Raw genomic sequence first — 27324 nt, forward strand, 5'->3', positions numbered from 1 at the left:
GGAAGCCTGCTTCTCCCTCTCCCACTCCCCCTGCTTGTGTTCCCTCTCTCGCTGTGTCTCTCTCTGTCAAATAAATAAATAAAATCTTAAAAAAAAAAAAAAAAAGCTGCAAAGATCGGGGGGCCTGGGTGGCTCAGATGGTTAAGCATCAGCCTTTGGCTCAGGTCATGAGCCCATGGTCCTGGGGTCGAGTCCCACGTCGGGCTCCTCGCTCAGCAGGAAGTCTGCTTCTCCCTCTCCCTCTGCCTCTCCCCTGCTATGCTCTCTCTCTCTATCTCTCTGTCTCAAATGAATAAATAAAATCTTAAAAAAATAAAAGCTGCAAAGATTTTTCAGAGTTCTCATAAACCCCACATCCAATTTCTTCTGCTGTTAGCATTTTATATTACAATGATTTGTCATAACTTTTGATACATTGTGGTATATGGACTCAAATGATCGAATATTGATACATTCTGATTTCATGAGTTTTTCTCCCAATGTCCTTTTTCTGTTCTGGATATCATATTGATTTTAGCCTTTATGTCTCCTCAGCCTTCTCTGGAAAGTGATAGTCTCTCAGATTTTCCTTGTTTTTGATGACCTTGAGTGTTTTGAAGAGTAATGATCAGACATTTACAGAATGTCTCTCAATTGGAATTTGCCTGATTTTGTTTCTCATGACTAGACCAGGGGGATGGATGTCTAATTATTCTCATTAGACTGGGTTTGGGAGGAAGACCATATAGGTTGTGTCATTCTCATAACTTCACATTGAGGATGCATGACACCAGCTTGACTTCTGTTCTTCCTTTCCATAGTGTGCTTCTGGAAGCAAGTCGACAAACACAGACCACACTCAGGGGCAGGGAATTAAGTTCCACCTCCTTGAGGGGAAAATATCTGCAAGGTTTATTCGGAATTCTTCTGCAAGAAAGATTTTTCTGTTCTCCCAGTTGGTTTGCTTGTTTGTGTATTCAATCATTCATTAATTCATTAGAAATTTGTGTACATCAGTGTGAATTCATGGATATTTATTTTGTACTTTGTGTTATAATCCAATACTGCACCATTTATTTTGGTGCTCAAATTGTTCCAATGTGGGCCTTTGTGAACTCTTTCACTTGCTTTTGTGACCTTTTGACATACCATATAAATTTGTTGATTGAGCAGTTCCTTATATGCTCGCACTCGGAGCAAATTCATGCTAATCTTATATATTTCTTGCCTCAGCCCTAGACTCAGCAATATTTCCAGGGATCCTAGTCCCTTGTACTGGTGAATGATTTAGAAACCAGTATCTGGACACTGAGTATGCTTGTTGCTATGGGACGGCCATTGTTTCTAAGCCTTTTCTGTGGGCTGAACTGGGAAATATATGTATTAATATTGGTACGTATACACATATATTCATAAAAGTTTCTCTTAAGGAAAACATTATATTATACTGATATCTCTGACCCTAATCACATAATATTTTTCAAATAAATAGTGTCTTAGGTTAACAGAGTATAGTATTGAAAATGCGTCTTATGTTTCTGTTGGAAATGTTCCTATCTGGGTAATATACCAGGAATGACTCGAAAAAAGATGCTCACACAAGTTAGAAAATACATGTCTGGTGTCTGATTCTAGGCCTTTTTTTTTTTTTTTTTTTTTTTTTTTTTTTAAGATTTTATTTACTTATTTGGGGGAGAGAGAGAGAGAGAGAACCTGAGAAGGGGGAAGGGCAGAGGGAGAAACAGATTCTCCACTGAGCAGGGAGACCAACGTGGGACTCAATCCTGGGACTCCAGGATCGTGACCTGAGCCGAAGGCAGACACTTAAAAGACTGAGCCACCCAGGCACCCTGAAGAAATTTTAAGACACTATATGAACATTTATTGTCACTTACTCTTACTGAAGTTCATCATACTTAAAAAAAAAATAGCCTTTAACACCATGTGCACACAGCCATAGCTCTCTGATCTTTTAGTCAAGTGTCATACACTAAAACAATAAAAAGAGTATGTGGAAATGTATATTATTTAATAAGAACTAATATATTTTCTTCTGCTAGTACATCCTATTACCATGCCCATGTTTCATATTTTTTTTTAAATATATTTATTTATTTAAATAATCTCTACACCCAAAGTGGGGCTCGAACTCATAAGACCAAGATCAAGAGTTGCATGCTCTCCCAACGGAGCCAGCCAGATGCTCCCAAAAAGCTCACTGTTTTTTCATTTGTTTGTTTTTAAGTAGGCTATTTATAGATGGTCTGTGACTTAGGACAGTTCAACTTATGATTTTTTTACTTTATGATGGTGTGAAAGTGATACACATTCAGTGGAAACCGTATTTTGAATTCCGAATTTTGGTATTTTCTTGGACTAGCAAGATGTGTAGGATCGTCTCATGATGCTGGGCAATGGCTGCAAATGCAGGTCCCGGTCAGGCATCCAGTCACGAGGGTGAACAGATGATATACTGGCCATCATTCTGCACCACACAGCCATTGTATTGTTCGCTTTCAGCACAGTATTCAGTAGTTACATGAGAGATTCAACACTTTATTAAAAATAGGCTTGGTGTTAGAGGATTTAGCCCAACTGTAGGCTAATGGAAGGTTCTGAGTGTGTTTAAGATAGGCTAGGCTAAGCTATGATGTTTTGTAGGTTAGGGTATTAAATGAATTTTTGACTTAAGATATTTTCAAATTGTAATGGGTTCATTAAAATGTTGCCCAGGAAGATCTGTATGGGATTGTTATTTGGGCCCACCTAAGTAATCCAGGATAACCTCCGGATCTCAATATCCTTAACTTAATCACATCCACAAAGACCTTTTATTTCCATATAAGGTGAAATTTATAGGTTTCCTGAATTAGGACATGGTTATATTTTGTGAGGTTATTTTTCAGCCTACCACAGACCACCTTCCTATCTCCTTCCATAGAGGAGAAAACATTACTAGAATAAAACAATTTCTTCATGAGTCTATTTCACATAAGACAGTGTGTATAGCCCTGATAGTACTAGAAATATAATCAAACACAATGAAAGAATTTTAAAATATTGTTTAAGACAATATAGGACAGACATAATTTAATTAATTATTTATTTCTTTATTTAGATTTTATTTATTTATTTATCAGGGAGACAGAGAGAGCGCACGCACAAGCAGGGGGAATGGCAGGCACGGGGAGAAGCAGGCTCCCTCCTGAGCAAGGAGCCCGATGCACGACTCAATCCCAGGACCCTGGGATCATGACCTGAGCTGAAGGCAGATGGTTAACCGACTGAGCCACCCAGGCATCCCAGGACAGACATAATTTTAACTTGCTTAGAGATATAGATAGATATTATTTAATAATGTAACTTAAATTGATTCTTTCTCTTCCTTGTAGACTAGGACCATTGATAACCTACAACTATATTGTGCTTCAGTGAATAAAGTTACAGGACTGAAGTTTCAGAATTATGACTCCAACAATCTTTAGAAAAATCCTAATTAAGTAAACCTTTAGGCAAATTTTAAAGGGAACACTTTATAAATTCTAATGTACACTGCATTCATAAATTATTACTACTGGTACAAATATCTTATGCCTAGTCAATTTTTAAGGAAACTTGACAGAAGAAAGGAACTGGCAATAAAGTAAGAGGATGATGAGTCGGGAAATTATCCAAGACGAATAAAAGCATGAATGGCTTCAGTGAGGTTTAAATTCCCAGCCCTGTTAAGGGTATCCAGACCTCAGGCCATATGAACTAAAGGAACTAGGAATGAGACACTTGTATGCAATAGGTATTAAAAAGGGTTGCCCCATCTATGGAATGGGAATTAGAAAAACTTCTGCACATCAGCTCTGTGTAGCTGCACCAATACTAGTTGCTAACCAGGAATGACAGAGAGAGGTCATCATTGAGAAAGCAGATGGTAAGCATGGACTTTGTGTGTATGTGAGGTCCAGACACATGTATGGAATGGGGACTCCAACCCAAATTATTATGGCACTGGTGAAACCATCAGAGTCTCAGCTGAGCAAACACAAAAATGTCTTTAAGGTATTCTTTCATAATCTAAGGCATGAGACTCCCATAGTAGGGAAAAAAATAGTAAAAGAAAGCAAAACACATGAATGAACACCAGCTGAAGCGATGAAATGGAAAATTTGTTTCTGAAGAACTGGAAATAATAGAACATTTTGGAAAAGATATATAATATATTTAAAGTTTTCAGAGTTAAAGGAAGAAAGAAAAATTGTTTCTTTTATCAGATCATACACAAAAATAACTTTCAGGTGTGTAGGGAAATAAAAGCTTAAAAATATAAAAGAAAATATGGAACATATTTTTATGAAATAGGAATAAAAACCTTCTTTAAACAAAAGTGTTAAGAGCACAAAGCAAAATAAGGACAACTTTTAATTAAAATTAATGTATTCAAAATTGAACTTCACAAACAAAAGGAAGCTATGTTAGCAACTGTGGAAGGTATTTGCAATTTGAGACTAAGTTTAGAGTGTAGATAACATAAGAATTTCAGTAGTCAAAGAAATATTGAACTTATAAGGTTTGTATGATGTTAGATAAGGCAAGTAAAGTTTTCTTTATTATATCATCATCACGATTAAGAATAATATATCTAACTTAGTCAAGAGGAACAATCACAAAAACAGATCAGTGTTACTAAGATGAGTTATGAGTACATAAATATTTGAAAACACAGTAGGGCAGTACCATGCATTTTAAGAAAAAAGGAGAACACTAGAGGCAGGAGAAATGTACTTAGTAAACGCTCTTAGGTGACAAAGCAATAAGACCATATACCCATTTTACTGGTAATGAGGAGATGTGTTCTTCTACCTGCTTCTGGCATAAAGATAAATCCCCTTATCAGTCGCTAGCCTACTTCACTGCAGGGTAGTGATCAAGATATACAGCAATGAAAATAAATGACACCAGGAAAACATAAGCTGAGGCAAGTGTGAAAAAAAAAACAGGTAGGACATGCGCTTCAAAAAGACCCAGGGGTCTATAAGAGCACAGTTCATGAGGCCATTTCAGCTAAGGTAAGAAAACCTAGAACTAATATCAGCTGAGGACAAGTAGTTACCAAATGTTGGGTAACAGGACTCACTGCAAAAATTGGAACTTGGGCATAGACATATGTCTTATTTCCAATGCCCCTACCAAAATGAAAAAAAACAATTTAAAAAGAGGTAAAACTTATATCATGCTGGATAGTAATGAAAGGGATAGAGACAAATCTCTGCCAAAATATGAGATGTGTCTATTTTACAAATAAGCCTAAGATACTTGTAATAATTATCTTCCCAAAAAATGTTATGATAAAAAACAGGTAGAATACTCTGATAAAATCCCACTAATATCTAACAAATTAAAAGATTGAAGAACTGAGGTGCATCTGTGGAGCACTGCACTTAGAAATTCTTTAAAGGCTTTGTTTCCAGAACTTTCAAAACACTATGAGGTCCACCAATAAACCACAGCCAAACCAATGGGACATCTGCTGGTGGCCAGGTTCTCTCCTGATACAGTTATTACTGAGGAAGGAGGCCCAATTAAATAGAAAACCAGATGTGTAAGGTTGGTTACTGATGCAAAAAAAAAAGAAAGAAAGAAAGAAAAAGACAGGTTTTCTCCTATAGGCATTCTCCAGGACCTTGATGTTTCCCCACACCCATGGAATAATGAATATGATGATGGATATCATAGTCACCAGCATTCTAACTTCAGATCATGTACCACTGAAGTATCACCCACGTTTCAAAGAACATATTGACTTTTGAAATATATATTTGGCTTGATTTGAAATCTCTGTATTCAAAATACATGAAAAGTTCTGAGAAAGAATCAGTAATAATAAGAACATATAAAGAAAAACAATGTGTTAAAGAAATAAATGAAGAGATGTTTTCAAATGACAAGAGTATTTTCACTCAATACATTTAAAGAGACTAATAGGCCAAATTAAAAAAGATAAATCATTAAAAGAACAGAATAGGATAAAAATAGGTCTGTCTGAATTAAGGTAACTGATAGTATCATAACATTTAAAATAACATTAATGATTTCCCATAAAATGGAGGAATAGAAATTTTACTGTAATATACGAACATGTTAGTAAAAAAAAAAACAAAACAAAACGATAATACACACAGAAACAAACACATTTTTAAATGAATGGATGAATCTGAAAGAAAGTAAAAGAAGTGTTTTAAGTGAGGAGCAAAGCTGGAGGACAAGTATGGGGAGGTAAGTGAGTAGGGTAGACAAGAGATTAATTAAGCCTTTAAGAAGCTGGCAGCCCAAGTGTTCTGTGAATGAAGGCTCTGAAGTGGCAGAGTTAGAGACAAATTAGAGAAAACTGCAGAAAATGGAGTACAGGAAGGCTAAACCTTTGGGGAAAAAAATGGCTTCACTAAACTAGGAAATAAAGATGCTTTATATTTGTTCTGGAGATAAAAAAAAAAAAAAAAAAATTCTGCTCTGAGGATGTGTGACTGACGGCAGGCTCTCATTTGAGTTTGAAGAATTCATTTACATTATTTGATTCAAAATCAATCTTTACATCAAAATTTGAATTTAAAGTGGATTGGGGTGTATAACACCCTCCAGATGACAATAAACCCCTGCAGAAAAGAACTCACAACTTACACGACAAAGAAATCTTGAAGGTTGAATTACAACAAATATAATGGGCTCTGGTCTATAATCACAAAACATAGTGGATATCCTACATAGTTCAATAAGATAAAAAGATAAGAACAAGAAACAGCAGAGATAGGCCCATAAAACAGGAACCCCAAAAGTATTTGGAGATGAGACTGTATTTTACTCTAAAAGCTCAAAGTTTCATCCATCAAATCATCCATTGAAAATTTACAATTAATAAAAGATTTTAGGAAGCTTTCTGAACAATGTTTAGATAACTGCATTGCAATAGACCTGCAACAAGAATTAAAAAGTGCAATTTAAAAATCATTTATCTTGTAAGTATTCATTAAATGGCTAGAAATAAATTTAACAAAAAAGGTGTAACACCTTTGTTAAATTAATTAAACAAGGAGGTCATTAGACTGATGTGGCTCTAATACCATGGTGGCCTACGTGAGCAAACCAAAAATGAAGCCTATGAATGCCTCAAGGTTAAGAAATTGAAGCCAAAGGACAACCAATCACCAACAGCCAATGAGGCTTAAGCTACTGCCAATCACATAATGTCTTTTCTTTTCTTCTGCACTTTCTCTGTAAAAGTCTCTCCCTTTGCTCTTGTTGACAGATTGCTCCTAAAGACTTCTGGTTTGGCGCTGCCAAATTTGAAGCAATTTTTGCTCCAATAAACTCTTAAAATTTTTAATATGCCTCAATTTGTCTTTTAAAATCTTTATTGATGTAATTGGCATCCTTGATTGATAACTATTAAATAAGAACTAAATACATGTAGAGACATCTCTTGCTTATTGAATCAGTTCCAAGAATCTACCAATTCAAATAATCCCAGGCAAAAGAAACAAGGTTTTTCATAAATAAAAGTGATACTAAATGACATAAAAGAATAAAGGGTGAGGATACTTAAGACATTAATATAGAATTAAAAAGCACAGGGCTTTGTCCTATTTAAGACTAAGGCTTAATATTAGTTATAACAGTTATATGAATTATGGTAAAGAAAAATTGATGAATGAAAGAGATGAGAACATAGACATATACACATGCACATGTGTGAAAACCTGATATATAGCAGAACAGATTTGAAAAACTAGTAGGGAACCACAGACTTTTCAATAAGAAGTAGTGAGCAATTTTTTTAAAAAAATGCTAATTAAAAAAATACCATATCCCTACCTCACTGATTAGAAATCAATCTTAGTAGAATAAGCACTTAAATGTGAAAGATCAAAGTATAAAATTTTGGACAAAACAAAATGTATTTATTAACTTGGGACAGGAAATTATTAGAAATATACTAAAACATTCTGCCCATACAAACACAGGCTAATAAAGTTCTTTAACAGTTAAAATTATTTGTTCACCAAGAGATATAATAAAATAAAAAGACATGGCACAGGTTAAGAAACAATATTTGTCATAGATAAGACAAATAATCATTACCCCAATTATATAAAGTAACTCTCAAATACAACTAGAAAAATACACTCTATTATAAAATTAGCTGAAACTCATAAACTTATTTAAGAAAAAAATAGTAATATAAATGTGACTTTAAAAATCTATTTAATGATACCCAAACTTACTAGTAAAGAGATCAAAACACAGTAAGGACATAGTAAGATACAATTTACAACTAAGCTGGCAAAAAAAAAAAAAAAAACAAAAACAAAAACAAAAAAACATATAAATATTACCAGTGTTGAGAAGATGGGGAACTATTTGAACATTCCTATAGTATTGGCACAAATATAAATTGGTTCAGGTCACTGACAAATAATCTGTCACTATCCTGAAAACATGAACAAGTGAGTATCAGTTAACCCCAGATTCTGACTCTTAGGCATAAACAATTGTACAAAAAGAGAAAAAAAAAAAAAAAAAACAAAATAAACTTAAGGAAATAAGTATGAATGATTCTAAATACAGATATACAAAATGAATGCCATTTGCTTTTTTTTAAAAAAAAGATTTTATTTATTTGAGAGAGAGAGAATATATTGGAGAGAGGAGCAGGGAATGGGAGGAGAAGCAGACTCCCTGCTGAGCAGGGAGCCCAATATGGGGTTCCATTCCATGACCCCAGAACAATGACCTGAGCCAAAGGCAGATACTTAACTGACTGAGCCAACCAGGCGCCCTGCCATTTGCTTTTTCTGAAGAACGACATAATGGTTTTATTACATCAAATAGGTCTAGGAATAGTGAATAAATTATAAAAAATAAGTATTTTATTTTTCATTTTTATTAAGAAGTTAATTCCTATACTCTAATTCTTGGTAGTGGCAATCAGAAAACTCTGCATCTATAATTACAAATACATAAGGTAATGTTAACAAAATTGAAACATGGTATATTCATTATATCAACTACAAAAAAAAAGGGAAAACAAGATATAAATACAGAAATGGAATGAATCATCAGAGAGGTATTAAAAAAATGGACAAAAAAATACTAGATAAAAGAAGATGAGAATAATTCTTTATGTACAAAAAATATGTTGCTTCCATCACTGAATTATGTGTATCTTTTTTTTTTTAATTTTCTAAGATACCTATAGTGAGGTTACATATCAGCAAAAGAAAATAATGTGCATCTTTAAAAGAGTATTAATTCTAACAGACTAATGAATGAAAGATAAAGACACTAAATATAAAATAATTTTAAAACATTTTATATTTTCAAAATAAAATGTATTTAGGGGTGCCTGGATGGCTCAGTTGATTGAGCCTCTGACTCTTGATTTGGGCTCAGGGTCCTGGACTCAAGCCCTGCCTCAGGCTCTGCGCTCAGCAGTAGTCTGCTTAAGATTCTCACCCTCTCCCTCTGTCCCTTCCCTCCCTCAAATAAATAAATATATTTTTTATTTTTTTTTTTAATTTTTTATTTTTTTAAAGATTTTATTTATTTATTTGACAGAGAGAGAGACAGCGAGAGAGGGAACACAAGCAGGGGGAGTGGGAGAGGGAGAAGCAGACTTCCCGCCAAGCAGGGAGCCCGATGTGGGGCTCGATCCCAGGACCCCGGGATCATGACCTGAGCTGAAGGCAGACGCTTAACCGACTGAGCCACCCAGGCGCCCTATTTTTTTAAATATTAAAAAAAATGTATTTAGATTTTTGGAAATATTTAAGATTGCTTGAAAACTGGAATTAACATTTATAATTGCAAATAATGCTTAAATATTTCCCTTACTTAACATTAATTTATATAGTATTATATTTAAAGCTTTGCTTTCTCAGACTTAAAAATTTGTTTTCATATCTACAGAATGTAAATTCTATACTTTAGATTTATCACTCTGATAACAAAGTCACATTTTACTCACCCAAAAATCCTTATACTCATAGGGAGTTTAAAATATTTCCAAAATGAAGTTAACTTTATCAACCAGGAAACTACAGAAAAAAATTGTTAAGGCAAATTTTCCTTCCACATGTGGAAGGAAATCACATTATTAAAATTAAAGCTCCTCTTTAAAACTAGAAAATTAACCACAGGACTAACAAATTTAAACTCCATTAAATTACTGATATTGAATCTATATTTTATAGCTTACATATTATGAAACTTGTTAAAGCTAGAATTTTTGTACCTTTTTTATCTCACAATAAATTAGTAACATTAGAAAAAAAAAATTAGTAACATTATAATTTCAGGACATAGGCATTCTTGATAATTCATTAAAAGAACAAAAAGCTCTAGGGGCACCTGGGTGGCTCAGTCAGTCAAGCGGCCAACTCTAACTTTTGGCTCAGGTCATGATCTCAGGGTCATGGGATCCAGCCCCACATTGGGCTCTGCATTCAGCACAGAGTCTGCTTGTCCCTCTTCCTGCTCCTCCCTAGATGCGCACAAGCGTGCACTCTCTCTCTCTATTATTTTTTTTTAAATCTAAGAAAGAAGAAAAGATCTAGAGATTCTAGTTTTATTACTTATGCTTCTCAAAATCTTAAGTTTCCTAATGTCAGTATAAATGCATTTATTCAAAATGGTAATCTGAATTTTTATCTCAAGTTAATATATCTCTTATGTTTTGTGCATATGTGTTCGTGGAAGTTATGTCATCTTTGAAAGTGCATATATTTAGAGTCATATATTAAAAGCTTATTGAACTGCACAGTACAATACCACCCTTCTTGTTTTTCTCTGTTACTCAAGAAGAAAAAAGCAGAGAGAGGGAACAGGAAAAACAGACAGAGTAGGTTCATTGTTTGTTTTGCTTTGTTTTGTTTTCCATGCTTTATTTCCAGTATTTATTCTATTATTCATTTAGCAAACTGTTGAGAATAGAGTAGATACCAAATAGGAAAATAAATTAGATGTCATTTCTGTCCTGAGAAAATGTACAAAATTGAAGATAAAACTGATAAATTGGCAAATGTTTGAAATAAAATATTCCAAGTCATATAAAAGAGGTTCTATAGAGACACAAAGATGCAGAAATTAACAGACACAGCAAAAAGAATTAGGTTTTCCACAAATGTTTAAAAATTTAAAGTAGATCTTGGAAGATAAATAGGATTTTTCAAGAAAAGAAAAAAAATGAAAGGCGTTTCAGAAGGAAGGAATCAATGTAGTCAAAAGTGTAGACAGAGGTCAATGAGATCTGGGGAATAAACCCCCTTTGGGGATGGTTTTAAAATAAAATAACCTGCGGAAACATTACAAAAAGCAGTGGCCAGCAAAGCCACGTCAAAATAAGATATGTGTATCTGCTGCTATAAATTGTGAAGGACACTAGATCATTAGTTTTTCTTCTTAAGCCCTTACCCCCATCCAGTTGTGATACCACAATATAGAAGTTAATGATCCTTGTCTCTACCCTCTCTCTCTCTCTCCTTGTCCTTTGTTTCTCTACTTTCATTTTACTAGAAACTAAGCAAAGATGATTCTTTCCTGGTTCAATAATCAAGCATTTGGGTGCTGGGACAGAGAATATCTCACGACTTTATAGATTAATACCATTACAAATTCTTGGCCTCCGACCTCAGCTGGGCCTGCCATGCCTCCTAGCATCTTTCCTCAACTTTCATGATCATTCCCTACATCAGCTCTTTACAGTTACCTCTAGGGTGTATACAGGGTCCAGGCAGGTAATTTCATGGGCCTCTGTCTATACAAACACTTTGATTAAAAGCTGTTCTGCAAAATCTATGGGCTCATCTGAGGTACAGTGATTTATTGATAACGATTGAGAATAAAGGTAGAGAAAAGAGGTCCCACAGTATTTGTTTATTTCCAAAACAGTGCATGTGATTCCCAGTGTCTAAGCACTATTTCTTCGTCTTCAGGTACAAGAACCATCTCTGCATCCTTTACTCAGATGCACCATTTACTGGCTAGTTTCACATGTTCTACCACAATAGTATTATCACTCACAATGGTTCCTTGGAGTCCATTTCTTGCCTCTGCAGTTTCCTAATGCTACGTACTTAATAAAGTTTGTATCATTACTACCCATTGTATTGTCCATGAATATTGACTTTCAGTGACTCTTTCAAAACTTGTGTCTGTACTTTGATAATGAAAACAATGAATACAACTCTTTCCTAGATTAGGTAGAAGAAATGTTAAAGATTTTTTTTTTTTTTCCTGGACATGTTAAATTGGTGCTTGGAATTTTATAGCATAATGTAGAAGGAGACATATTCCAAGCATGCCTTTTCTTGGACTAGTAATCCATAATCCTTGAACTCCTAGAATGTGATCTTTTATTTTATAGTGTTGACCTCATCCCTGACTCCTCACCCGGCCGCCACGTGAGATGGGAGGATAGGCAAGGACTATAGCAGAGCAAGGAGAGCAATCTCATTGGGACAAGGAATGCCTGTCCCTTGTTCAATACAGCACAAGACTAACCCTAAGTAACATGAGTCATCACATTGACTGGAAGCAAGAGAAAATAAATACTGTTGTGATTACCAAGCAATGGTCTTCAGAAGCCTTTGGGGAGAGCAGGCTCAGTCAACCCTGGAGGACTTCCTGCCATGAGGCCCAGACCTTGCCTAGCATAGGGTGACCTTCCTCGGTGCCAATCTCCAGGGACACACTCTGCCAAGATGGCTTTGCCAGTACCAGCTATTCCATGTCAGCCAGGGGGAGACAAAAGATTCACAACAGGGACATATGTGGGGCAAGATCTGCTGTGTCCTGTCTTGACATACTATCAGGCTTGGAGGAGGCCCTGGAGGGAGGCCCCACGAGGCACAGGGCTAAGGGCGGGGCCCCCCTTGTCCAAGGCCAAGTGTTACACTGCTCCACTGAACCTATCTATGTTTTCTTTTAAGTATCTATCTCTTCATTACCATTTTTTTTCCCTCCAGATCATGTCAATTTCTTTTTTTTTTTTTTTTTTTTAAGATTTTATTTATTTATTCGACAGATAGAGACACAGCGAGAGAGGAAACACAAGCAGGGGGAGTGGGAGAGGGAGAATCAGGCTTCCCACTGAGCAGGGAGCCCGATGCGGGGCTCCATCCCAGGACACTGGGATCATGACCTGAGCCGAAGGCAGACGCTTAACGACTGAGCCACCCAGGCGCCCCAGATCATGTCAATTTCTACTCTAGCGTGAACACTGAAGACATACAGTGGGATTCTCTCATGTTACCAACATTCATCTCCAATTTTTAGACTTCTCTGTATCCATATTCATTTTTAATTAACTCTGTCAATCTATGGTAATTGTTAACTTTGGAGCCAGAATGACAGAATGCCTCAAGGCACAGTGTCTAATGTTTCATGGAATCACTGTTTTACTGCAAATAGAATGGATGTACTATCTAGTTCATGGAGTTGTGGTGAGGTTTAAATGCTATACATATGTGTGTGTGTGTGTGTGTATGTATAAATTAGAGCTCCTGGAAAAAGCACACACAATTCATTATATAGAGGTAGTATATTTGTGCTTATACAATGATAGGCATGCAGTTTTTTTCTTTTTCGACTTAAGAATATAAAAATCATACTTTGTTAAAGTTTACCTTCTATGATGAAAAAGAGCTAAAACAAAAGAAAACTAAATTACATTTTAGCTATGAGATTTGAGAGCAGAAATAGGAGTCTGTCTATAGATTAAAGAAGAGCACTTGAGGGGCGCCTGGGTGGCTCAGCCGTTAAGCGTCTGCCTTCGGCTCAGTTCATGGTCCCAGGGTCCTGGGATTGAGCCCCGCATCAGGCTCTCTGCTCGGCGGAAAGCCTGCTTCTCCCTCTCCCACTCCCCCTGCTTGTGTTCCTTCTCTCGCTGTGTCTCTCTCTGTCAAATAAATAAAAAAATCTTAAAAAAAAAAAAAGAAGAGCACTTTAGCAAGCTCCTGCATGAGGAAGGAAACTTTTGCAGTCCCAGCCAGAACTAGCTCAAGAGAAAAGCAAAAATACAACGTGAATAAAGATGATGATATTTATCATTCACTAAATTACAAATAGTAATTTATTTATATTTATCTAAGTTGATTTGCATTAATATGATGGAAACTTACGTTTCCACAACACAGATTGGGACATACTTCCATACGTGGACAGGTATGGATATATAAGCATGTGGCTTTTTGTAATGAACCAGGTTTTGCTCTTCAGAAGTCCTCGTTATGCATAAGGACTTCCATTATAAGGAATCCATGAAATAAGTTAGAACCAACTAACTCTAAGACCAATTATGGAGGGGCCATTAAAACCAATGTACATTTCATTACATGCATTCTTGTATGGTTAACACAGTCATATGGTCTCACTAATCCAAACTGGCTTAAAGCATAGAAAGAAATATGGAGTTGTATTTACTGGAACATGAGATAAAAGACACCATGTACAAAGGTGTGTAGGAGCTCAATATGTAAGGGTTTTAATTAATGATGTCAACTCAAGGGGAAGTAGAACATAGCCCTCCAGTGATGCTAAAATTTAGCAAAGGGACATCTTGGTCAATGTTTTAGAAGGACAATGTAGTCATTTGTCGATAATGATATGTTTGACTAAGACATATAATATAATGAAATATCTGGCAGCTAGACTTGAACTAAATTAAAAGGACCATCCGTTTATTTTATTATAGGTACACATAAATATATCACACTTGGTTTGCGTTAATTATTTATTGTGCAATTCTGCTATCTACCTTTTAGATGCCTTTGCTCTGTAGCATTATTTGAAGACAGGCAATAAAGCATGCTTTCTTTATCCTTTCTCTTTCTTACCAGAGCATATTCTTTTTAACAAATAGTTCTTTATCTTGGGAGGAGATGGGAGGAGGAAAAGGGGTGGCTTGTTTCATGTCCCTAATATGCTTCTAGTAACACAGAGCTCATTAAAAAGAAAAATCCCTACAGGAAGTATCTAATTGATAAAAGTTTCCACTTTTATCAATTAGAATTTTGAACTTTATCTGTGTTTGCAACTTAATGGGAAACTGAATGGGGGAAGTAGAATCATTGATAGACATTAATATTTTATTATATTAATATTTAATGATATTTTTTCTTAGTAATATATATTAATTGCTTTTTTAAACTAATCTTTTTTGCTAGTCCCTTAGCAGTTCTGAAGTTTGCATATATAATGTTTAATATTTTATTCTTTGAATGTGGTAAGTAAAAAAGTAAACAGGAACAATATTAAAATTTTGGAGCCTCTATTTATGGTCAGGTCTTCAGTAAACAGTACAGAAAGGAAATGTAGTATTTACCCTCATTCAACTTCCTGAAGAATGAAGAACCTAGTCCATGTATTATCTACCACACGATAAAGGACAGAGATTGTTCATGAATAAATACAAATGCTAGCTATGGCTTTGGTGACCTATGACATCCCAGCACTATTTTACTAGCAATATTAGTTTATTACCTAGAATGGGGTCAGCCAGCTTTTTTTTTTCCTAAAGAGCTAGACATTAAATATTTTAGGATTTGCAGTAGGTCTCTGTTGCCACTGCTCCATTAAGCCCCTGCAGTGTCAAAGCAGTCACAGACAGTACTGGACTGAACAGAGCAGCTACATTGCATATGTGACACTTTCTCTACAAAAAGAGATAGCCAGATTTGAACTGCAGGTCATAGATTACGGACTCCCACGGCAAAAGGAATTTGGGACCTCCCAAAATGTGTTCCCTGCCAAATCTGAGGCTCATTTTTATGATGCATTCATCAATGTCTAAGTCCATAAGACGCAACCAAATTGGCTACAAGAACTTAATACTTCAGAGTCCAGTATCGTCTGTGAGTCACAATTAATAATAATTAATGCGTATATCCTTGAGCGCATCAGGAATGGATTACATTTCTCAAATTACTACTGCTATCAACTGCCTAAAACAAGAAAGCTTTCACAGTGAGAGAGCCATTGTTTTTGAGAGGTGGAAAGTCACAGTCACCATTTGAAGTTAACTAAATATTAGATAAGCACTATAGTTAGGCATATGACGGAAGTGATAAGAAAACAACAACACAAATGGGAAGAAGTATTATCCCGCAGGTTACAGATTAGGAACCTGAAGCTCAGCATGAATATGTAAACTGAGCAAGGTTACACCCATGGCAAATTAAGTCAAAGCATCAAATAGCATTTCCAAATCTGTCTGATTCAAAAGCCCATGCTTTTTTTCTTTTTTTTTTTTAAATACTACTCAACTGTGTGTGTTGTTACTATGACTCTGGTCTATTTAAGCTTTGCTGGGGAAAATGACTTGCTATTTGCAGTCCTGCAAATTTCAGTGATCCCTCATTGCTGGCCAGCTTTCTTTATATTTCATTTCCACTGTCCTCCAAACTCAGATTTTCTGCACACCTTTGTTACATTCAGCAATGAAACTGTTTTCTATTCACTAAACTACAAGACCATCTTACAGGAGATCCTATAACTTCACTACTTACTCCAAATAGCTTAGAAGTATTTCATTATTTTCTTTTGTTTTTCCCTCCAAAATAATCTCTCCTCTACTTCCTTAAGCCAGCCTGTGCAACCTTCTTGATTCCATCTTTTCCCACTACCTCCTTCAGTTATGATTTTGTTTCTTTTCACACTGCTGGTTCCTAATCCTCAGCCTACAAACATGCCCAGGCATCTTCTAGCCTGATCTTAATCCTTCCATTGCTCACATTATTTCCAATTGCTCCCCATTTATTTCACTGCAAAACCTCTTTAAAAAAATGGTCTATATTCTTGAGCATCTGTGCAACCCATTAGTACACCATATCCCCCGGGAACTCTAGCTTCTGCCATCTTGGGTCTGCTGAAACTGATCTCTCAATGAGATTTCCAGCAATTCTGGGGAAAATCCCCCCTAACTGGATTTAGCACTAGGTATCTGGATCTCTTGGTGGCAATTCATGTTGTTAATCTCTCTCTTGATTTGGAAATACTTTCTTGGGTTGTCTTTTTCTTTGTTCTTTCCCTGGACTCCTTCAGTGACAGCCTTCTTTTAATTTCTGCTTTCATTATCCAAAGTGGTGGTGCTGATTTTATATCAAATTTTTCTCTCTTCATAGTCTTCTCCATGGGAATTTCATCTACTTTCATATATTCAAATATTATTCTATGCAGATTCTACAGCTATATATGCTCCCTAGGCTCCAGATTCTCTGTCTTCCATTTTTAGCAGACTGTCTGACATCTCTCCGTAAATATATCACCAACCATTTAAATGTAATACGGCCTAAAACAAACTCACTCCATGTGTACCCATGAAGAAAACCAATCTCTCTTAATCTTTCTTAGTCATCTATGGCTCAAATGTCAGAGTCTGTCCTTCTGTCCTTCTTTCCTCCATTCCTCTTTCTTTTTCCTTTCCTTTCCATTTCCGTTTCCATTTCCTTTTCTTCCTTTTCCTTTTCTTTCTTTCTCATATTTTATTTTCCCAGGCATCCAACCTTGCATGTTCTACCCATGCAGTATAATTTGTATTCAATGTTCTCTTTCTTTTTTTTTTTTTCAAAGATTTTTATTTATTTATTTGACAGAGAGATAGACAGAAGAGCACAAGCAGAGGGAGTGGCAGAGGGAGAGGGAGAAGCAGGCTCTGCACTGAGCAGGGAACCCGATGCGGGACTCGATCCCAGGACCCTGAGATCATGACCTGAGCCGAAGGCAGACGCTTAACCATCTGAGCCACCCAGGCGCCCTCAATGTTCTCTTTCTTAAGCTGCGGCTCTCAGTCCTCAAGCTTCTTCACTTTATTACTGACCTTGTTAACCTCTTCAGTTCTCTCACCAGTTTAAAAATTTAAGCCCTATTAGCACTAGCAAATAATATTTTTCAGGTTTCTCAATATATAATTCTCTTTTCCTCAAACATTGTTCATGGCTTCCCAGCCCATTTAATGAAATACTTCCTTCCTATCCTGACATGCATGGCCGTCCAGCATGGCCCTGGATCATATATCTGATTCTGTATATACTGTACTTGAATCAGACTGACTCATCACTTACCAGCCAGACCGAAGCATTCTGCCCCACTCCTAAAATGTCCTCTCACTATTTCTAGTACCTGAAACTTTGCATACTTAGTTTACAATTTCTGGCATTTTTAAATTTTACCTATTCTTCCAGACTCATCTCAAATACTAGTTCCTTTGTGATTGCTTTAATTTAATTCCTCAGTAAGATACAATCCCCTTTCCTTTTCAAGTCACTACTTTGTGGATCTCTTATGACAATTATCTCACTATTGAATATCCTCTACCATATTTTAAAATGACTAAGCACCAAAACTACATTTATTCACCATAGAAATGTAAACATGTGACATGCATACATTCCATACACAGATTTTATTTTTTAAATTAATTATTTTTAATTGAAAACACAAAAAGATAATTCATTTGGCTTCATATTGAACTAGAGTTGTTGAACCTTATAAGTGACTTAGAAAATGAAGCAATGTCAGTCAGATTAGACCAGGCTATATTGTAGCAACTCAGGTCTTTAAATCAGAGTAGCTTATGACACAAAGCAATCTTTCTTGCTCAAACTGTATGTCCTCCCAATGATACATATCACATCTCATATTGCATTGGCCAAAACAAATCACATGATTATGACCAAGTTAAACTAGGTAGAAAAAGGCAGAGAATATTGATGAACAGTTAAACCATCTACATCAGGAAGCAATGGTATGCCCTTGAGGAGCTGGTTCCTACTTAAATTAGTTAATATATGATTTCTGGAGAACAGAATATATAGACATGGGAGTGCATGCAAGATGCTCTTTGTATGGCTAAGAATGTTCTATTATACATGCTAGTTATTGCTTTTTACACTCCCCACAAACCACTTCTTTCTATGTGTTTATACCTTTCCCTACCATGGGAAATTGTCCAAAGGCTGGAGAAGACCAAGGTCCCAAGGTCTAACCCATGCAGTCACTTTGCTTGGGATGAAGCCAGCTGCTTCGGAATTGTGGAGAACAGGGTAAACACAGTGAATTCCATGAGCATGAACCCAGGGAAGTAAGTTTCTTGAGCAGAAACAATGCTGTGTAGAGTATCATCACAGTGGATAAAGCATTCTGTCAGTCCACAGATGGTAGTTTGGGCAGAAGCATGATGTGCAGGCAAGGTGAAACTGTCTCCAGAGTGAGCGTCCATTCCACTGAGAAAAAGACACTGGCCCTTCCATGATGGAAGCAGTCTAATGCAATCAACCTGCCACCCTGTAGCTAGCTGGCTGATTACCCTAGGGCATGGTACCATGTGGGGACTCAGTGTTGGTTTCTACTGTTGGCAGATTAGGCACTCAGAAGTGGCCGTGACTAGGTTGGCTTTGGTAAGCGGAAGTCCATGTTATTGAGCCCATGTATAACCTTCATCCCTGCCACCATGACCTTATATTCAGGAGCCCACTGGGCAATAACAGGGATTGCTGGAAAAAGAGGCCAACTGGCATCAACAGAATAGATCATTCTATCAACTTGATTATTAAAATTCTCCTCCACTGAGATCACTCTTTGGTCAGTATTCAAAAGGAACACATATATCTTAACATGTTTTCGCCCATTCAGGGAGGTTTATCCATATAACTTTTCCCCAGATTTCCCTGTCACAAATTTTATAGTCATGTTCCTTCTAAGTCCCTGACCATTCAGCCAAACCACTGGCCATAACCCATGAATGGATATAAAATTACACATCTGGCCATTTCTCTTCCCAAACAAAGTGAACCTCCAACCAGATGCACTGCCAGAATTTCTCCCAACTGGGGGGATTTCCTTTAACTGCTGTCCTTCAGGGACATCCCAGAAAGGGGCTGTAGTGCCACAGCACTCGCTCTCATGTGATGTCAACCATAGGACCATCTATCATATTGTGCAGGACCACAGGTGAGCCAGGCTCAAGTCTGTTCCCCCTCTGTTAATTGATTGTAGGGAAACCCCATGAGACCACAGGTGCAGGCTGGGAGAAAGGTGATGGTGTAGTAGGAGTGTGGACCATGAGCCTTTGGGCCCCTTCATATAACTTACTTGTGTCTTCAGAGCCTGCTTGGGCTTGATTATATATGCATCACTTCCATTTGATGGTGGAGTACTACTAGGCACATGCAACTTTATGGCTTGGTGAGTGAGATATCTAACACCCAGTTTTATGATGAGCAGCTCAGTTCACACGATATACTGGTTGCCCATGGTAAAACATTCAGTCTCTATTAAGGCCGAGTAGCAGGTCAAGAGTTTTTCTCAAAAAGGCAGTAGTTATCTACAGCAAATGGCAGGGCTTTTCTCCAAAGTCCTTAAGAATTTGGACTGTGATACACCTATAAGAACCTCCCAAAGGCTCCAAAGAGCATCTCTATTTGCCACTGACCTTTCAAGCGCCATTGCATCTGTTCTATCAGGTTGGCAACTTGCACTGTAGCTTAAATCTACTGCAGAGGTTTCTCTTGTCCTGGGCCCCACTCAAAACTAGCAGTTCTTAATCCATTTACTAAATGGGCAGAACACATGTAAATGAGGAAAGTATTGCCTTCAAATTTCAAAGAGACCCACTAGGCATTATGCCTCTTCTTTTGTTCTAGGAGAAACCAGGCACAACAATTTATCCTTCACCTTAGAAGATATATCTCAACTTAAGCCACACCACTGGACTCAGAAATTTCAGAGGTAAAAGACCTCTGAATTTTTGTCAGATTTATTCTCCACCTTCTGACATGCAAATGTCTTAGCAATAAATTCAGAGTTTTTGCTACTTCTTGCACACTAGGTCAAGTCAACATAAAGTCTCAGTGCAATGGCCCAATGTGATAGCTTGTGGCAGGAGAGATGATAAAGCTCCCGATGAACTAAGTTGTGATAGGATTGGAATGTTGATATACCTCTGCGGTAAGACAGTGAAGGTGTCTTTCTGGCTTTACCTGCTCAAAGAAAACTTGTAGTGCTCTTTACTAACAGGCATCTAGAAAAAAACATTTTTCCGTATCAATAGCTGTATACCAAGAAATATGTTAATTTGCTTAAGCAATAAAACTATATGTAGGATAGTAGCTGCAACTGGAGTCATCACCTGGTTAAACTTACAATAAATAATCTGGCATTCTCCAAGATTTGTTTTCTGCATTGGTCAAATAGGTGAATGAAAAAAATGTGGTGAAAATTACCACCACTGCATCTTACTTAATGGTGGCGCTAATCTCTACAGTCCCTCCAAGAATGTGGTATTGCTTTTGGTTTCCTATTTTCCTAGGTACAAGGCAGTTCTAGTGGCTTCCACTTAGCAATTCCCAGCAGATTAGCTCTGACCATGACTCTGTTTTTAAGATTCAAGTTAGACTTCTATTTACTTGACCCAGAAATTTTCTGCTTTTACAGATCAAATTAGAAGTTAGTGGGCTTTCTATGTATTTCACCTCTCGGAACACCATGATCAATTAGCCAATGTTATAGATCTGCATGAGTTAGACCATTCTGATCATGGCTTTGACTCTGCTATCCACCACAGTAACCATACCCTTCTCGCCTTTGGAAGTTGAGTAACACCACTTGGCCCCTTCCCCTCTGGGATCCAATTACTTCTATTACATTCAGGTTTTGCAGTCCCAGGTATAAGGTCTGGCCTATAGAGAAGAATAATTACAGAGCTATTTAAGGATGTTGGGGCTCCCCTCACAAACTTATTTCTCAGAGTTGTGGTGAGAAGTATGTCTTGTGGATCCTCCCTGGATATGGGAGCAGGTTTTAAATAAAAAATCCATTCTAACATTGTGAACTCAAAGCATTTGTATCCCTTCCTATACACTAAACCAGGGCAGGTCCAGCATGTTCAACTCCCTGACCATGGGCTACAGTTTGGTCCATATTTCAGCCAAACAGTCAAATTGTTAACTCCCCAAGCTACAACATTAAATGCAGAATTTCTATTTACTGAGGTCATTACAATAATTTTGGCCTGATCCAACTTTATATTCCTTCCACCATTATCCCACATCCTTAAATATCTTTTCTTGTATACTTTCCCTAGACTTCTGCTTATGTAAATTAGAAAATTTAAGTTGCTCTTTTGGTGTGAAGCCCATCTTCTCATGGGCCATGCTGTGTACCTCACCGTTAAGGGCCTGTTCAGACTTGAGTGTAGTTAAAGATCTAGAAGCAAAGAGGGATGGAGGGGGTGGGTCCTGAGGATAATCAGCATTATCTGGCATGGCCTAAGAGGAGACCATTCCATTTCCTCAGGCAACGTCGGGTTAATCTCAGATAAAAGGAGAGGTTGCTTACACTAAGGGTGGAGAAGCCTCCTCAAGGCCTAGAAGACTCGTCAGAATTTAGAAGCTCAATGTCCCCAGCTTCATAAGGTCTTCCCTCACATCCCCATTCCAACTTTCAAGATTCCATTCCTTCTCAATGACTCACTTTAACATTAGACCCCCTGCAGGGCTGGGAGTTCAATTTGTGTTGTAATTCAGCCATTTCCAGGGTGAGATTCTGCATTTGATTTTCAGCAATCTCAGCCTTGTGGTTGGAGGAGACAAAGGTTTTCTCAGGGCACATACAGAAGGCTTCAGGTCATTTACAGGTCACTAAAGCTGGGAATTCAAATCCCTGAGCTCATCTTTTTCTTTCCTACTTTGTCCAGTGACATTAGGGCCAATCAGCCATTATCCCTATATTCATTAGTCTGGGAAAAACATTACCTGTGGTTGATTAGGAGTATCCAAGGAGATATTTCAAGTATCTCTATTACCAGATCACACCACAGACTATCAGCATGCTCCTAAGTATTGGAAATAGAGTCATTCGAATCTTTTTTTTTTTTTTTTTAAAGATTTATTTATTTGAGAGAGAGAGGGGTGTGCAGAGAGGGGGAGGGAGAATCTTAAGCAGGCTCCACACCCAATGTGGAGTCCTACGCAGGGCTCAATCCCACAACCTTGAGATCACGACCCGAGCAGAAACCAAGAGTTGGATGCTTAACCAACTGTGCCAACCAGGTGCCCCTAGAATCTTTAAATCTAATCAGATTAGAGAATGAATTCCAGAAACCCCAGAACCAATTCAGAAGACTCACCCTTAAAATTCTGTTCCTCTAGAACCACAATACCAAAATTTGTATAAGTCAAGATTCTCCAGAGAAGCAGAACCAATAGATTATATATATATATACATATATATATATATACGTATATGCTAATATATATATATATGCTAATGGTGCAGTTCCATTCCAGAGGCCGGCAGGCTAGAGATGAGGAAAGAACCAAAGGCCGGAAATAACAAATATCTCAGCTCAAAGCAGTCGGGTAGGAGGAAGTTCCCTCTCACTCAGGGGGGTCTGCCTTTTTGTTGCATTCAGCCCTTCAACTGACTGGATGAAGGTCACTCACATTAGGGGGAGCAATGTGCTTTTCATAGTCTACTGATTCAAAGGGTAAATTTCATCCAGAAATACCCTTGTAGACACACTCAAACAATATTCAGCCAAATATTTGGGCACTCCCTGGCCCGGTCAAATTGACACACAAAATTAACCATCACAGTCCCCTTTAGACTGGGGCAAGACATTAGAGGCATTAGGCATCTTTACCCTGGCGCTGGTTGACACCGGTGGTAGGGAGAAAAATTTGGCTCTCTACTGCAAAATGATGACTCTATTCCAGGATCTAACAATACGCGGTCAGCATGAAAGGACCCTCTGAAGAATTACAGACTGCTGACTGTCAAACATGTTACCTGAAGAAACTTCTTCTGAGCAACTGGGGCACATCAAAGATAAAATAAAATACTAAAAAGAATGAAATTAACCCGTTAGGATTCAAGTTCTCCATCCACTGCAATAACTGACTATTTTGATTTAGACTTTTGTCATTCCTGCTTCAAACTGTTAGCCATCATTCAGTTAAAGATGTCAGTTTTAAGTAAAATTTAAACCACCAGGCAATAAGTAAGTCCCTTCTGAAAGATGGATCTTGCAGGAATGGAATTCTTAATAAAATTCCACATTGAAAATAGCTCATCTTTATTCCAGGCAATAGAATTTTAGGAAAAGGTAACATTAGGAAAATAATTATAAGGGCATATATACTTTTCATTTTGTCACAATTCTGCTTCTTTATATATTTAACTTCCACATTAACCTAGATGAATTTTATACAGACTCACTTGAAAAAGATAAGAAATTATCTTAAAGTCCATTAAAATATATTGGCTTTAGGTATTTTTAGAAGGGCAGAATTTAAAGATGTCTAACATTTTGCTAAAAGCATGGAAGTATTCCTTTTTTGAATAAACTTGGCCCAATAGAAATACCTGCCTCATTAAAATGTTTAGTTTGCTAAGTTTGAACTTTAATGTGTAACTTCTTTTCTGGTGAAAAAAATTGCTATTATCTAATGCTTTAAATTGAACTTTTCAAAAAAGGCTGAATGAATTTTTTAAACCATCTTAAAACAGAAAAAAAAAATAATATACTTTAAAATTCAAAGTTTTATCACCAGTTAAAAAAAAAAAAAAAAAAAAAAAAACTTTGGGATAACTATACCTTCTTAAATTTTTGTAGTTATGCAAATCAAATAGTAAATAGCTCCTCTCAAATTTTTATTTACTCTTTGTATTAATCTACAGATGTATTTATTATTGGATTATCAAAGCAATTTACCTATTTTCTTCTCTCTGAACAAGTGCTCTAAGTCTGAACTTTTTTTTAATTTATATTCCTCATTACAGATCGTTAGTATTTCTTCCAGAGTCTATGCATGCATCCATATGCACATGTCATGAAACACTTTGTATATGTGTGTGTTTTGGAAAATTTTTTTCCCAAAATCTTGAATAATTACTCCTTGGGGCCTGAGTGGCTCAGCTGGTTAGGTGTCTGCCTTCAGCTCAGGTCATGATCCCAGGGGCCTGGGATAGAGCCCCATAACAGACTTCCTGCTCAGAGGAGAATCTGCTTCTCCCTTTCTCTCTCCTTCTGCCTCTCCCCCTGGCCCATGCTTGCGCTCTCTCTCGCAAATATATAAGTAAAATCTTCAAAAAAAAAAAAGAGGGGTGCCTGGGTGGCTCAGGCATTAAGCATCTGCCTTCAGCTCAGGTCATGATCCCAGGGTCCTGGGATCGAGCCCCGCATCGGCCTACCTGCTCAGCCGGAAGCCTGCTTCTCCCTCTCCCACTCCCCCTGCTTGTGTTCCCAGTCTCACTGTGTATCTCTCTGTCAAATAAATAAATAAAATCTTTAAAAACAAAAAAAGAATAATTACTCCTCTTCTTATCATCTTCTGCTGCCCATCTCCCCAACCCTTGAAAGGTCTGAACATAATGCGCTAAAGACAAATAATACAATTCAATTTCATTTTCCTGTTTAAAATCACAATACAATCATTTTTGGAGGTCAGGCTTTTCAGTGGGAGAGGATGGATGAGAATTGTTATCAATGCTATAATGCCATCTTAGTGCTTATCTCTTCTTTAACTCTCCCACTATTTTCCATCTTATGTTCTATAATCAAATGATATACTAGAAATATCCTAAAAACTATAAACAGAAGACAAAAAAATTGCATTGCTTATTTTTAAATACTTTCAAATTTGAATTTCTGTTGTATCCATCACATCCATTAATATGAACTACTAGATATTTTCACTTTAATCCTCATCCATGTACCTGGGAGGGGAGAGGGTGAATACCATTCTGAACTTAGAACATGTATATATTCTAATGTGTAATATATTATGTAAAAATATGTAAATTATTTCAGTTATACAGATACAGATAAGAGTAAGAGCTCATATAAATCAACATAAAGAGTACTAGACCCAACACCCAATATGTTAAATAGGAATATTATTTATTTTTGTAAATTTCTTAATTTTCTAAAGTAAAATAACTCTGTAAGTATTTGTAGGTATAGATTTCTATCAAAGTTATAAGTTAACTTTTCAATTATCTTGTAAATATTCTGCTCTAAAGAAATACTCAGAGATTTAAACCTGAGGGTTAAAAATAGTGGTGTGAACACGTTCATCTCTACTCCTTCCTGAAAAACAGATTATTACAAAAAAATTCACCCACAAGATTATAAAGAACATGATAGAAAACAATAACAAAATTTGGCACACTAGAAAGTAGAAAAAACAATGATAAAGGACTGAGTATATCAGAAAAATAATAGTTTGGAGGCATAGGTACAAAGAGGAAGTCCAATTTACACCAAAGAATCCAGAAAAGACTCAGGAATCGAGGCAGCTGGTACCTTCCAATGTAAGGGAACACATAAGTGTAAAGATAGAAAGATCGGCTGAAAGTCTGTATGAGAAGTAGCTAAGCCCCCAATTCCCTCTAGGTTCCCACATTGCCAGGACACAGCTCCTCCCACACCATGACTGAAAGCCTGAGGTTACACCTGGAATTTTGTCACAGAGGGTCTCTGACTTCGGGCCACCAAGGAGAGCTGAGGACAAAGACATCCTGAGAACGGAGGGGTCAGGGGATTTTCTCCACTACTGTAATGTGGAAAGCACATAAATGTGGAAAGGGGTCATTATCTCAGAGACTTTGAGATAAAAGCTACATGAAGGTGCGCAAGAGGTCCAGAATAAGAAACAAAAAATAAGAGAAGGGAGAAAAAGAAGGAGAGGAAAATTAAGTGATATTCTCTCAAACATATTTCACCAGGCTTTCTGATTCCCACCTTGGCACAATCACATGCTGCCTTTCTAACAGGCCTACACTTCCTGTACTTTCTGAAAGCTTCCTTTGTTCCTAGTAAGGGAATTTTACCTGGGAAACTATGACGCAGGAGGGGTGTCATCATCTAATTTTGTTGGTATAGACAGTTCTGATGATCATATGACAAATATGTCATGTTTTGTCCTTATGCATTAAGAAAAAGTCAGCAATTTTTGAAAAACCTGGGTTCAATCAATCTAGTATATATCAGCTTTTTTTTTTTTTTTTTTAAAGCAGGCCTCCCAGAGCTCAAAAATAACTTATTCAAGCTCCAATTCTGGTAATTTAAATTTCTGCTGAATTAAGGCTTGATTTAATTTCACCATAGGGAAGCGCAGATCCAGATTTGACTTGTAAATCTATAGTATGCTGAGTCCTTCTTACTGTTAAATTTTTTGATGACTTCTGGCTTACAAAGTCTCAGATGTGAATTGATACTAACCTGGTATAACAAAACCTAGAACTGATCCCCAAAGTATTAGAATTGATGGAAATTGAAACTGTAAAGCTTAAAAGTCTCTT

At 36.8% G+C, this 27324-nt stretch overlaps 1 protein-coding gene across 5 annotated transcripts in view; it reads right to left on the minus strand.

Moving 5' to 3' along the window:
- Nucleotides 1-27324, minus strand: part of CDH12 (cadherin 12) — a 1003710-nt gene that overhangs the window by 646864 nt on the left and 329522 nt on the right. The gene's annotated exons all lie outside the window — the stretch shown is intronic.

This window comes from Phoca vitulina, unplaced genomic scaffold (assembly GCF_004348235.1).
Source record: "Phoca vitulina isolate PV1807 unplaced genomic scaffold, GSC_HSeal_1.0 scaffold17, whole genome shotgun sequence".
Taxonomy (NCBI): Eukaryota; Metazoa; Chordata; class Mammalia; order Carnivora; family Phocidae; genus Phoca; species Phoca vitulina.